Genomic DNA, 9,866 nt, shown 5'->3' on the forward strand with positions numbered 1-9,866 from the left:
CTCGTGGGTGGCCCGCGAAGTACCTCCCAATGTAGCATGTGGCCCGCATACACATGGAAGTTGGAAACCCCTGTTCTACTATAGTGCCTGCAAAACCAAATCTATGAAAATGATATACCTAGAGTAGCGCGTAGGGTGATCCCCTATGTTCATACGAGCTCGTGAGTGGCCCGCGAAGTACCTCCCAATGTAGCATGTGGCCCGCATACACATGGAAGTTGGAAACCCCTGTTCTACTAAAAGTCTACCTACGTATATAATACAAATTACTAACTCATATTTAATGCTTTCAAAGGCCCAATTGTTATATTTATGTCTGAGTATGTATCTTCTAAGATGTTACTGCCCTAATATTGTTACCATTGTCAATATTGTATTGTGTTTTGTAATTATTGTTACCATTGTCGATGTGCAATACAAATTACTAACTCATATTTAATGCTTTCAAAGGCCCAATTGTTATACGAGTATTTATGTATGTCGAGTATGTATCTTCACTATCTTCTAAGATGTTACTGCCCTAATATTGTTACCATTGTCAATATTGAATAGTGTTTTGTAATTATTGTTACCATTGTCGATGTGTTTTAAAAAATAAAAGAATACCTATTTAAGAAGAAGAAAAAATCTTTTTTTTTCCAACGAGAGAATAACTATTATTATGTGGTCAAATTTTCAAATAAATGAAGATAAAATTCCATAACTCGGCTGGGATTCAACACAGGTCCTACTGATTACGAAACGAGCGCTACATCATTGCGGCAGGAGTGCTTTATTGGTCTGTCAGCCTTGTCAACATTTACAAAGATTACTACCGAAACTAATCATGGTCAGGCTGGGGAACTTCAAACAGGGAGTAGGACAGCTTAGTCTGGCTGGGGGACTTCAAACAGGGAGGATACCAGCCTGAAATTTCCCTTGCTAAAGAAATAGCAAAGGTTGAGTGAGAAGAGCACAATCACTCGTAAAATCTGTCAAAAAATCTGGTGTGAACATCACACGACTTTCCTTATCCTATTGAATGGTGCTTATTTGGGTGTTCTGTTGTAACATTTACAATACTTGGGCTTGTCTCACATAGACGCGCGATTTTTAGTAGCGCGTAGTGCCTGCAAAACCAGACCTATGAAAATGATATACCTAGAGTAGCGCGTAGTGCCTGCAAAACCAGACCTATGAAAATGATATACCTAGAGTAGCGCGTAGCGCCTGCAAAACCAAATCTATGAAAATGATATACCTGGAGTAGCGCGTAGCGCCTACGGTTAAAACTCAGCAAGATCCAACGAAGAAAAGAAGTTTGGCCCTTATGGCTTAATGGATTCAGTAAGGACCCAGTCATCACAACTGGGTTTACGTACGTAAGCTTCCACTATTGTTCTGGATACAAGTCAAGGTGATAGGCATTGTAGAAGATTATCTGCTAATTACAAGCTATTAACACATAATGAGGTGCTTTTAATGGCCAATGGACAACACAGTTATGGCCGGCAGTGGGCAGTTTGGCTTGTTAAATGTAAAGGTGGTGATCTGATGATAAATGATGTTCATAAGACCATTCATCATAGAAGAAATCTCCAAAGAAAACAAATCATTAATTTTGAACGAACGTGAGTTCGACGATTTTCTATTTCACATTGCTACTAGGTACAGTAACCCTCCAGCGATTAATCTAATTTGGGGTAGGTACACTGACCTCAGGGGTTCGTCAAGAAATGTGTAAAGTTGGGTGTACCACGATCCGTCTCAAACTGCCTGAGGTGACCTTTTCCATAAGACGATTCGTCGCATAACACGATTCGTCTCAAAACCAAATATCTAAATGGAACCTAGCCTGGCGTTTGTCGTTCTGCCGTCCGCTCAGATCTTTTTAAAGTACTTTAATCTGATGAAGAGTTTACGCATACCTACATTGTACCCTATAGCTATTCTGAGAGGTTAATTGCACCCTACCTAGACCCCAGCCGTTCAGTTTGATTTATACTCGCGCCTTCTATGTTTCCTTCTTCATTTGTCTGAAAAATGAGACTCATCTTACATCAAAGCCATTTGTGAAACAGCTAAAACACTAACAACAACAATATTCGTAAAAATATTGCACGTCCGTAGTGCTTGAGTGCTTCCATATGGAGAAGGTAATTTTAGATGTTTAGGAAAGTTTTAGTCAGCATCTGTTCAAGGGCATCATTTGCCCTCATTTGTGCATTCATCGTTCTATCACCTCAAGCTGCGAATAAATTTGAAGTAGTTAATCTCTCTTCAGGCAAAGGTGTTGTAAGGGCCTCCAAAGAAGACTTAATTCTTTAGAGGGTATTCAACTATTCATAGTCATAGATTAACACCTAAGGTAGGTACCTAATGTTTATTCTTCTATGAAAGTTCACTCTAACCTTGTTACATCAATTCCAGAATGACCTCTTCGCCCATTGTTCGCATCCTAATCACGTCGGAGCCATTATTGCTAGTTCAACCTCTATGCTCTTTCATTCAACCTCCAGTCACATCATACTAAGACATGCACGTCTTCAAATCACTCTTCGCCATAGAACAGGATCAAGGAGAAAGATACACAAGAATTGCACTCTCAAGTCTCAAGTAGTGGCGAACTAAGTGGTACCTAAATCACTCTTCGCCATATCACCCTAGGTCCTAGAGCTGGGGCTGATTGAGAGGCCGGCGGAAAACGCCGACCCCGTTTGAACACGGAAAAAGGCGAGGATTAAACTCCTGAAACTAATCAATCTTGAATGATTTATTCGTTAAAATTATAAAGTGGTGCAAACCCTAAAAGGTTATCTTACAAGTCATCAAGATCCACTAACACCAAGGTTACCCATATTTACGAATATGCTAGGTGGGTATCTACTATCTTCCTACTAATCCTACTCCTACTAGAGTTAGTTGAACGAGGAAATCAGGAAATTCCGGATCTAGTAGACGTCTTGGACAGGCCCCACACGCTCATGCATGCACATGCTATGCCTGTCAACTAGTAGCCAAAACCAAATGTCAGCCCAAAGCAATCACCCCAGGGCTGACTGAGAGGCTGGAGAAAAACGCTGACCCCGTCTGTACACGGGAAATGGCGAAGTAAAAGAAGAAGATGTGGGGAGATACTGTAGGTACCTATACATAGCTATTACAGGTATTGACATAGATATATTGACCAAAAAATTGACCATAGACCGTGGTTAATCAGCAACAAATCTAATAATAGTCATCAGTGAGGACCTAAGACCATTAAGACAACAACTTCCTGGACTTGATGACCAAACAAAAACAGCAAGTAAGCTGCCAGCACTTAAGGGAGTCTTAAGGCGCGATTACACCGAGTCAACTTAAAGCATGCTGTAGTGATAGTGATAGTGAACCATGCTTAAGACAATATGTAGCAATTTTTTTTTTCTTTTTTTTTTTAAGGCTTTAATGGCAGGATTCTCACATAGTGAGCTCTTCCACCCAACCGGTTTTTGTCAGCTTAAAAGCTGACATTAAAAGGAGAGAGAAAACAGAGGAGGAAGAAAAAGGGATTAGAAATATTGTAGCATTGTAGCAGACCAATGGAAAGTCATAGGAGATTTGGAGCAGCGGGCAGTTTCCCAAAGGGAAAAAATACACCTCTTATCAATCCAATGCAAAATCTTTGAAGCATGTTACCATGTTGAACTTCGATTGAAATGGTTTTGAAGGAATCTTCAATTTAGCATGCTAAGGTGGCGTAGACCGTTGAACCGGCTCCCATTCACCTTCAAAATCACCCATAAAGCGAATAGTCTGTGTCTGCGTGAGATGTAGTTATCCTTCAGCAGACTCTAAGAATTTCAGACTGGATAACTGGTAGGTAATTGATAACGGGTGATTGACCGAACTAAGTGAGGCCTCTCGCACATTGGTAGTGTAGTAGCGCGAGGTTTTAGTAGCACGTGATCGTGCGACTAAAGGCTCGTTCCCACTTGTCGTTCGGGGGGAAAAATTGTGTCGTCCGTAGTGAGAACACTCTCATTTAAATTACATTGTCTACAGGACATCGGAAAAAAACCGGATGAAACTCACAAGTGGGAATGTCGCCTCCAGTGTAAAGGCTTGTCGCTCATTGGAAGCGTAGTCGCGCGACGCGACGCCTCCTTGAAATCCAAACCTATGGGAATGATCCAGACCTCTTTAGGCCCGTCGCACATCCATAGCGTAGTCGCGCGACTTTTTAGCCCGTCCTTCCTTTATTATTACGATAGTAATAAAAAAAGGTATAAGGGACGGACTATTGTATTCGCTTCGGTGTCGTCTATCTGTCTGTCGGTCTGTCCCCATAGAAGGACTTATCCAAACCTGGTCGACTTATATCAAATTAAAGGTCTTTTTACCAGGAACACGAAAGTGGTGGAGCAAATAGTCCAGAAAACAAAAAAGCCAAAAGTTACGCCGAGCAAGGTCTACTGGTAGGACCTAGCCCTCTTTCTGATTAAGGACTACCGTTACTTGAACTCTTAGTCAATGGAAACTTAACGTAACTTGGATAGTTGGTACTTGGCACTAAGTTAATTTGACTTCGTAGAAGCTTAAACCATCCTCTCAAGCTGTTTGCCACTACACCTAAGTACCGGGGTCGACTTATATCAAATTAAAGGTCTTTTTACCAGGAACACGAAAGTAGTGGAGCAAATAGTCCAGAAAACAAAAAAGCCAAAAGTTACGCCGAGCAAGGTCTACTGGTAGGACCTAGCCCTCTTTCTGATTAAGGACAACCGTTACTTGAACTCCTAGTCAATGGAAACTTAACGTAACTTTGATAGTTGGTACTTGGCACTAAGTTAATTTGACTTCGTAGAAGCTTAAACCATCCTCTCAAGCTGTTTGCCACTACACCTAAGTACCGAGTACCGAGTGCACCTGTTAGTGTACCAAGTAGGTACCGAGTTGGTACTTGGTACCAAGATAGTCTGTGATTAGCTTAAGTGATTGGGACTTGGTACTAAGTTAATCTGATTCAGATCAATCTCGATTATTTATTCATTATCAAACCTGTCTGGAGATTCTGAAGCTTTAAGCTTTTAATTATTTCTAAGAAAAACGCACATTTAAAAAACTCGAGATATTATAAATATTATTCTATGTAGTAGGTAGGTACCCAGAAACAATAAGTACATATCCGCAGCATTGCGTAGGTATAGTGCTACCTATCCGGTTACTATTATACGGACAGGAAAAATAATAGTAATAACAATTATCTCCTTTTTCCTTACTTCAGCCTCAAGAACCAACATGTGAGAAGCAATCAGGCGACAAGACAAAAACGTGAAAAAATCAAGGTGTTAACCATCGAAGATCAGGATAAAACAACCCATGATACTCGTAGATGAGGATTGAGGATAATACGATTGGTTTCGGGAGCTGTACCAACTCACTTAAAAAAGGTCCAAATGGGGGTCCAATTCGGTATAAGTAGGGCCCACACTACGGTTTGATGATAACCGACATAGTGAGGATACTGTTAGCACGCCAAATTCCACTTAGCCAAAATGTGCTTTAAATGTTGAACAGTTGAACATGCTTGCCAAATTTCATCAAAATCGAACAAAAAACCAAGTAAGAACTTCAAAATACAGGCTTGCAATCCAAAAAGATCAAAATTGTGATGGAATACCCCATTGTCATCCAAGGCATACAAGAAATGTGATCCTCTATTGTCATCCAAGATAAATCAGTCTACCAAGTTTCAAATCAATGAGCCGAGTAAAAGTGGCTCAAATGTTGGGTTTTTTGCCCTCAGCTCAATCTAGTTGGAACTTGTCTCTTCCCTCTCTCACCCTTTCCCTCTACGCTACGTGCTCGATCTCTCTGCTCCACCCTTAGTGTACCAAATTTCAAACAAGGTCTTATTCGTCCCGAAATAGGAAGAGAGGAGGACGGGATGGTTTCGGTACAGAGCAAAAAAATTCCCCCCAGAGTAGTACAGAATTACAGATTGAACAGCAAAATAATTTGGTACAGAGCAAAAAATTCCCCCCCCAGTGTGATACAGAATAACACATTGTGCGTGCATACGAGCATGCAAAATTATTCATGGTAAGGTTGCTTTAATTTGTTTAGATTTATGCAATGGAGTTTGTTTTGCAAAATTTCCCCTGCCTTCGATGCCTCTTTGAGAGCGAAACAATCAATAACAATTTATTGATGAGCTGCCCAGCGTTTGGGTTGCCATATGACACAGCATACTACTCAAACAGAATTGTTACATTAAAATCAGAATAAATTAAACTTGATATAGGTACCTATCACGTTTGAATTTAAGTAATTATGCAATTAGACAATGCTTGTAAATTATCAATTTTTCATAGTTTGTTTTGCAAAATTTCCCCTGCCTTCGATGCCTCTTTGTGAGCGAAACAATCAATAACAATTTATTGATGAGCTGCACAAAGTTCGGGTTGCCATATGACACAGCATACTACTCAAACAGAATTGTTACATTAAAATCAGAATATATTAAACTTGATATAGGTACCTATCACGTTTGAATTTAAGTAATTATGCAATTAGACAATGCTTGTAAATTATCAATTTTTCATACGAGTTATAGTACTTTGATTTTTAATGCAACATTGCAATTAGTATGTCCGTCTAGACAGGGGTCTTCCGCTGTTCATTGATAGGTGAATTGGTGAATATACGAGCAATTTAATTATGGCTAATAATGAGAATCCTAGATTGATTAAAAACTTGATTTCGGAAAAATGTAGAAATAATGGCTCATCCTGTAGTACCTATTCGAAGACCAATGCATCCAATAAATTTTGTTCGATTGGAACTTCCAGTTTTTTTCCTGCAAGTAAAACTGTCACGTCTGAAGAAGAATCAAATTGGTATGTCCGTCTAGACAGGGGTCTTCCGCTGTTCATTGATAGGTGAATGAATATACGAGCAATTTAATTATGGCTAATAATGAGAATCCGGTTGATTAAAACTTGATTTCGGAACAATGTAGAAATAATGGCTCATCCTGTAGTACCTATCCGAAGACCAATGCATCCAATAAATTTTGTTCGATTGGAACTTCCAGTTTTTTTCCTGCAAGTAAAACTGTCACGTCTGAAGAAGAATCGATAAATTCGAAGAGGAAAAATCCCCCTTGGTTGGACGTACATCGGATGTCAATTCTGTTATGTAACAGAATCGTATACGTACGTAAAGATGTACATAAGTGATTCCGAAACTGGGGTCCGCGGCCCCCTAGGAAGTCGGTGAAGGACTTCAAGACCCCCGGAAAGATCACATGAAATACAGTAAGGGAGCGTTCAAAAAAAGGACCGTGTAGAGAAAAGTTTGGGAGCGGCTGATGTACATCTCCGATTACCGATTACCAATAGAGAAGTCTGTAGTACAGTGAATTCTCGATTATTTCAACTAATTGGGACCGGGGGTAGTTGAAATATGATCGAGGTTGAAATGATCACTTTCCATGATCTTTTCTCTGATAAGATAGAACATCCTTTGAAAGATAGAAGAAAAACCAGGTTTGGATAAGTCCTTCTATGGGAACAGACACACAGACACCGAAGCGAATACAATAGCCCTTTCTTGACTTGGCGGGGCGGAGCGCTACCGCGCATGTTATGTAACAGAATCGTATACGTACGTAAAGATGTACATCAGTGATTCCGAAACTGGGGTCCGCGGCCCCCTAGGAAGTCGGTGAAGAACTTCAAGACCCCCAGAAAGATCACATGAAATACAGTAAAGTAAAGGAGTGTTAAAAAAAAGGACCGTGTAGAGAAAAGTTTGGGAGCGGTTGATGTACATCTCCGATTACCAATAGAGAAGTCTGTAGTACAGTGAATTCTCGATTATTTCAACTAATTGGGACCAGGGGTAGTTGAAATATGATCGAGGTTGAAATGATCACTTTCTATGATCTTTTCCTCTGATAAGATAGAACATCCTTTGAAAGAGAGAAGAAAAACCAGGTTTGAATAAGTCCTTCTATGGGAACAGACACACAGACACCGAAGCGAATACAATAGCCCTTTCTTGACTTGGCGGGGCGGAGCGCTACCGCGCTCCTTAATTATTACTATTGTACTATTGTAATAATAAAGGAAGGACTAGCTAAAAAATAGATTTTGGAGTTGAAATAATCAAATCTCAAATTCTTTGGGGTAAAGCAAAGCTTTTTCACAACTTTATTTGATTTTGATTTGATTGACTTGAGTTGAAATAGTGGAAGTTGAATTAATCGAGATTCTACTGATGTACCTCTAGTAGAGGAGATGTACCTTGTAACTCCTGGGAACTCCCTGTCAGGAGGCAAAGTGGACATCCCCCTCTCAGTTCTACTGATGTACCTCTAGTAGAGGAGATGTTGTACCTTGCAACTCCTGGGAACTCCCTGTCAGGAGGCAAAGTGGACATCCCCCTCTCAGAGCATCCATTGCGTACTTGCATCCGATATCTTCCCAAGGCAAAACAATAGAAATTCTGAGAACTCCATGGATAATTCTCAGAACGCTTTGGAGATTTCTGAGAATTGCCGTGCGACGTGCAATATGTGACGTAAAAGTCCAAGTCTTAGGTCTTCAGCCATCCTACAGTTCAGCTAGAGCAGGGTTGTCCAACCTTAGGGCACCCGAGGGCCGCAAGAGACCAAGGTAGAGAGTTGGCGGGCCGCAAAAACTCAACTCACGACTTTGGAGATTTCTGAGAATTGACGTGCGACGTGCAATATGTGACGTAAAAGTCCAAGTCTTAGGTCTTCAGCCATCCTACAGTTCAGCTAGAGGAATAAGAGGATTGCCCAAAAGGCATAATCTACCCTCAACGTATGATGGTCTTTAAACCTGAGTGTTTAAAACCTGAACATTGCCTCAAGGAATAAGGACATACTCATAAACTAATACATAGAACATACTTACAATATTTTTTACACTTGGAGGCTTTTTAGCGGAATACCATCTGTGCAGAATAATAAGATCCAAAAGAGGCAGTGAGAGAGGATCATCATTCAGAAATACAAAATCATCATTCAAATTCTTGAAAATAGTTAAATCGATTTCCCTTCGTACAGGTAACTAAGTATTTTGTGTTTTCCATTTCCCAAAAATCATTGCTTAGGGAAAATTGAAAAAAAAAAAAAAAAAAAAAAAAAAAAAAAATGAAAAAAATCGTACTCATCTGAAGGTGTGTCCACACATAGTCGACGCCGTCAATTGATGTCGACTGAAACCATACACTGCCTCGACAACGTAGATTCACCTCGTCGATTAACCATCGATTCATCGATCGACGGTCGTCAACTATATGTGGACACAGCTTTTTGTAACTAACTAGATTGTTAGTGAGGGGAGTTTTAAGCCTCCTTTCAGGGACAAGCCCGCGATTGTCCCGATGGTTACCCCGGATACCAACCACGCCCAATGTTGCTTCAGTGATCCATTGGGAACTGGAGAATTCAACGTGCTATCGCAGCTAGCCATGACCTTCACTGTGTAACTAACTAGATTGTTAGTGAGGGGAGTTTTAAGCCTCCTTTCGGGGACAAGCCCGCGATAGTCCCGATGGTCACCCCGGATACCAACCACGCCCAATGTTGCTTCAGTGATCCATTGGGAACTGGAGAATTCAACGTGCTATCGCAGCTAGCCATGACCTGTGTAACTAACTAGATTGTTAGTGAGGGGAGTTTTAAGCCTCCTTTCAGGGACAAGCCCGCGATAGTCCCGATGGTCACCCCAGATACCAACCACGCCCAATGTTGCTTCAGTGATCCATTGGGAACTGGAGAATTCAACGTGCTATCGCAGCTAGCCATGACCTACGAAGAGACTATTTATTTAGGCACATTATTGGTTATAATTCAATGCACATCAACAGTA

This window comes from Diaphorina citri, unplaced genomic scaffold (assembly GCF_000475195.1).
Source record: "Diaphorina citri unplaced genomic scaffold, Diaci psyllid genome assembly version 1.1 scaffold544, whole genome shotgun sequence".
Classification (NCBI taxonomy): Eukaryota; Metazoa; Arthropoda; class Insecta; order Hemiptera; family Psyllidae; genus Diaphorina; species Diaphorina citri.